Genomic DNA, 6,048 nt, shown 5'->3' with positions numbered 1-6,048 from the left:
AATGAAAAAAAATGTAACCTGCATATAACACTGTACAGCAGTTTAAAGAGATGAACAATGTATATGACTATAGACTTCAACGAGTAATATGAAACTATGACGATAGCGATGAAAAGAAACAAATGAAATGGACAAATCTCAAATCGTTATGTAATAATCGTATACATATATACGTGTTATCGAATCGCTAATAGACTATTGCTCTAAGGTTGCCAGAAAGACATATCTCTTTAGCTATAAGGTCCGCTTATTTCCTATTTTATTTTATTGCTTTTACTAAATTGTTTTGTCTCGATGCAACAAAGTGTATTAATTTTATTATAACCTTCATTAAAAGTATAACACCTCCTCCTCCTATCCTCTCCTATATTGCCTCCACTAGTATATATATACAACGGCCGGTTCATTTTCCGCCCAGGGGATCGGCACCACGAATGGTGGGATGAATTTCCACGTTGAGTAGCAATTGCTATTCCACGAAATCATGATTTATACAGTACCTATTTTTAATATTTATTTGTACATTATTAAGGATTTAATGTAAATAATCATGAAGTAAATAAATGTTTATCATATTACATATCAGTAATATCAATCGAAACTCTGTTTTTAGTAAGATTTCATAATATTGAATTCTTTCATAACAATAAAACTAATTTTCTTAAACATACCAAAGATCTCATTATTCAATCTCATACCTTATGAGTAATATATTTAAGTTTTATAATTTGCTTTTATATTCCACAGTACAGTATTTTATCTTTGTTGTCTTAATTTGTTATTAAAATTTGATTTTATATATCACTTTGAATGTTACCCACATCAGATACTAATTTTATGTGCTTAGTGATAAGTGGATGGTAATAAATGAAATAAAAAAACAAGATCTAGTTTAGTTAGACCTGATTTAGTTAGCCCTAAGCTAAGATAATGCTAAGTTAAAAGAGATAACTATCATAATTACATTCGTTGTCTTTACTAACATTAACTAACATAAGATTATAACTGACATTCTCCTACTGTCGCAAACAACTCGCAATCAAAACTTTCTGGTACTATTATATGAGTGCGCTACTTTGTCCAATGACGCGAAGGCAACTGTGTTATTGTTATTAATAATGTTTTACTTTAACTTATTACAATAACAATTTTCTATTACTAACTGTCCGCTGAGATATCGCAAGAGTAAATTAACTTTTCTTACGTTTATTTATATTACTAGATTTTTATTTTTTATTAGCAATTTATGTTCTTTAGCATATTTAAAGTGAACATTACATTTAAGTATATTTATTTTGATATGTGCAATAGGTTTTTATTTATATAAGTAATTGTGCGAATTATATGAAATTGGTATGGAACTTTATTAAAGTACTAGCTGCTACCCGCGGCTTTGCTCGCGTATAATATGAAATATTTACAAATTAACTTAAAATATAAGTTAATGTAAGACCTTTTGTATACCACATTGGTGTGTATTTCAGCCTTGAGGGTAGAATATCCAGAAACGCTTAAATACGTATCTATTCATTTTTAATCGGTGGCCTAAAAATAAAATTTCGCGCTTCTCACTTCAAAATGACGGCCTTCCAGACTAACCTGTATACGAAATGTCAACACTTATTTTTCCCTTTAGGCCTAAAATATCAAAAACGCTTAAATAGGTATCTACTCATTTTTAATCGATAGCCCTAACATAAAATGTCATGCTTCTAACTTACTTTGTATAATTACTACTATAAGTACTTGCTGTGCCGTACAACAATATCATGTAAATAATGTTGGATCACTCTGCATCTTCTACCGAAATTTTCACGGGGACTGTTCCGAGGAATTGTTTAGATTAATCCCGGTTGCTGAATTTCACTTTCGGACATCTCATCAAGATCCAAATATCACCCGTATCATCTAGATGTCCGAAAATCCTAAAAAGCGCGTTTTTTAAGACATTTTCTGCCTCGCAAAACGACTCTGTGTAACCAGCTTTCGTCGGCGGTTTTTTCGAAACAATACGAACTGGGAACCTTCAAGAAAAGAACGTACTCATTCCTTAAAGTCCGGTACCGCACCTGCAAGCTCCCCGATGTTGCAGATGTTCATGGGCGGTAGTAATCACTTTCCATCAGATGAGCCTCCTGCTCAACTCCACAAAGTCAAAATAATTAAATTACGAACTTTTAAATCTTATATTAAATTATAATAATTAATGCATAGATAGTTCTCTATACAAAATTAGGTATTGGTATTGGGTACAAAATTTCGTAGAGTTATGATCATTCACTTTCATACCGAACATATAAATAGCATTCTATATATTTAACATATATATATCGTATATTTTATTGGTGAAAAACAACTTCTACTAAGTTTCTAGCAGTTCCCGTCTTCTCTATAGAATCAATATTTTTTTCCAAACCGGTAGCGTTAATTAAATAAAAATCACACACACACACACTTATCATACAGCATGGTTTCGCTAAAGTAGTACCCTTAAATCTGTGAGTGCCGTAAGAGCCAAGTAAGGAAATTTATGGTAACCACATTAATCTACCGAGTACGTAAGCGTTCAACCAACATTACGGTGCTATGTAACCTGTCCATTGGCAAATAATTTCCAAAGTCAGTCCTAATAATTGTAAGCAAACAATATTTAAACTAATTATAATCTGTGAATTATTTTATAAATAATAAATATTAATTACTTTATATTGCGAGAAAAAAATTTAATAATACCTATTGGAATCAAATGTTCGTTTTACTAATAATCGACTTATAACCGAAATTAGGATTTTATTATCTGTCGAAAAAAGATTGATATTTTTGGCGGGCTTTTACTAAAAAAACACACTGACAACAATAAAAATGGCGGCCTTCGAATTTGTATAATAAATTCAAAGATTACTGATTAGTGTTTATTTACATACATATTAGAGTTTGAAATTAATGTTACAGTAAATTATTTAAATAACTTAAACGGTAGAAAGATATTTTTCTAACAAAATCCTGATTCGATGTTACGAGCTGCTGATCTGGTGTTATGGGAACTCTATTATCATCACTTAATTATGCTCCATAGGAAGAAAATGCAAAAAAAGGTACACATGATGACAAACTTCCAATAAATATAAATTATCAACATAGCAGTTGAGTTATACTCCATACGATATATCGTAATACATATCTTTATTGGTCAGTATATCTCAGTGAATTTACACAAAACCTTAATAAATTATACACCTACGTTCCTCATAAACCAGTACGTCCATTGCTGAAAACCTTACAAAAAATCTGATTGGTAGACCTTTATAAAATAAATAAAAAAAGTAAAATAAAATATATTTTTTTTTACTATATAGTTAGGCGGACGGGCAAATGAGCCACCTGGTTGTAATTGGTAACCTTGACATTTGCACCGTTGGAAATATTAACCATTCCTTACAACAGCTTGTACAAATTTATGTAAGCCCTTTCATACTCTATTAATGAGATTTTAGGTGTTAACTACTTTCATTTATAAAAATAATTTATTAAAAAAAAAGATTTCCTTGGAAGATCATGATTTGAATAGAGTATACATGATGCTCATAATGTAAACCAGACGATTCGAAGAATACCTAAGCGATACAATGATAACAAAAACAGCACGAACCCAAACTTGAAGCAAGAATTAAGACAAAAGTGAACACATATTTATAATAACACTAAAAAAATACATTTTACGCCTTATCCCATGGTCAGCGGTAAGTACTCAGAAATATGATTTCATCTGATCGGAAAAAACAAAATTTTTAAATAATAAATTACTAATTTCAAACAAACTAAACTTAACGTCATGTATAAAAATCATAAAAGTAGCCCTTATTCCGCTACCACATGCTTTGTAGAACTGACTCTTGATACTAGATGAACCCTAAAATTTAAATATCATCACAGAATTAAGAATAAACTTAAATAATATTAATATTTTTTTGTTTATTATTTTTCTAAAGAAAATACACACCATCCAAAAGATTATTGTGACTTTGTACGCAGAAAACCTCCTTTCTTAACTGCTAATCTATGTAAATCCCAGCTCTTTGATTATATAAAAAAACTTTTAAACAAAAGCTTAAGAAACTTGTTGTGAGATTGTAAATATATATAAATATGTAAATACGGTTCAGTTCATTTATAACAGGTGATCCTTTAGCGCTGCTCTGTTTTCATGATATAGTCCATAATTTACTTACATCGTTTTTCCGCCTTTCAAAGACAATCTTCCATAGAAAGTTTATGTACACTTAGGTAACTGTCTCTCTGCAATCTGTTAAAGTAGTAAAATAAAACTGCTTTGATAAGTAAAGTAACAGTTGGTAAGTGCCCCACGGCTTGAGTAGCACCTCGTCTCCTTTTTTGTAGATAGATAGATAATTCCATCTGACATATACAGGTTTTCTACTGACATTTTCCTTCACCGCAGAGCAAGAGCAAAGTAATTTCCCAGTTACTAGGTCATCTCGACCTAGTACCTTAGTATCCTGCATTTTCTACGTAAACCATAACTACATATTTTCTCCTTATCGACACCCGGCCGATATTATCCTGCCTATTTTTATATATGTAACAAATATCATAGCGATCAGTTGAATCCAATAGTAATCGTAATATTCATCTTGTATTGATCTGTTGCAGCGCCATCTAGTGGCAACTGGCAGTCAAACCGTGTGAAAATCCATTTACATTTTTCGCATTAAAGATTATGCGATGTCAGATAAAATACTCAAAATATCTTGTATTTTAATATATATATTAAAATTTAAAAAAATATATTCGACTGTTTATAGATTTTGTCAACAGCCTCCCTTTTGAAAGAGACGCCCAATAGATGAGTAGGGTTTGTGAAATAATGCAATAGTCTACAATAGTTTTTGTTGTACTGTATTAATGTTTTAGTTATTTATAAAAATAGGCCTTTCCAGCACATTTTTATAATTTAAAACTAAAATTAACAGTAAATTAAATAAATAAATGTTCTTATTTAGTTTAATGTTTGAATATATCTTCTCTCTGGATCTAGCTGTACCCCTTCTGGTGGAATTAACGTGACGTACGTTCATATTATTCAATGTAACTATAACTGATATGGAGTCAATATTATTTTTATTTTGTTTGTTAATATCACACAGGAAATGAAAGCGTTCTTCGTTCATATAAAAATTGTATTTTCATGTTCAATGTCCGCAAACAAAACTGCTAAATAAAATATTTATCTATCTTATCTATCTTATAATTATTTTATATCACATTTTACGCATAAACACAAACGTAACACTTACAAATTAATATCAAAATATAATATATATTCCTTTTTGCCTAAAAATATAATTACTTATATTGCACTACCACTTCTTATATAAACACCTTAATATTATATATCAAAGTACATCACATTTATGCCCGGTTACTTTATTCAAATAATATTTGTTACGCTTATGGGTAGTAAATTTATCTAATTGACGTCAATTTTTTTTTATTTATACACTGATATTTTTATCATTTACCGCACTATCCGTAAGTAGCAACGCAATGGAAGCTGAATTTATATTACGTCTCGCAAACGTACTTCCGTGAGCCAAACAAATTGTCTCTGAAAATAGTAACCGGGCGTTATGGTATAAGACCTAGCAAAGTCGCGAACAAAAATCGTTTACCGTTACTAAAATCGGACTCCAGTGGTCCGGAGTTAGCAGAGTCAAAATTGTCTGGCCATTTAACTTTGTATTACTAAAAGAATAACAGAAAATTATGATGAAATGAAAATTAGACTGTATAATTATTTAAAAATTCGTATTTAGCAACAAATGTACAAATGGGATACGCACAGGGAAACGTAACCGAACCCAGCAGCCAGGCGGGCAGCATCCCCGAGCTTTAATAAGAAGAGAAAACCAGTTGACTAAAAATTTTGAAAAATTTAAACTTTGCTAACTCTCATACTATAAGACGACACAAAATAATGTATTATCAACATGAAACTCTTTTTTTCATTCGCGTTATACATATAACAGA

The sequence above is a fragment of the Vanessa tameamea genome, chromosome 10 (genome assembly GCF_037043105.1).
Source record: "Vanessa tameamea isolate UH-Manoa-2023 chromosome 10, ilVanTame1 primary haplotype, whole genome shotgun sequence".
Classification (NCBI taxonomy): domain Eukaryota; kingdom Metazoa; phylum Arthropoda; class Insecta; order Lepidoptera; family Nymphalidae; genus Vanessa; species Vanessa tameamea.
This window is presented reverse-complemented; position numbering follows the sequence as displayed.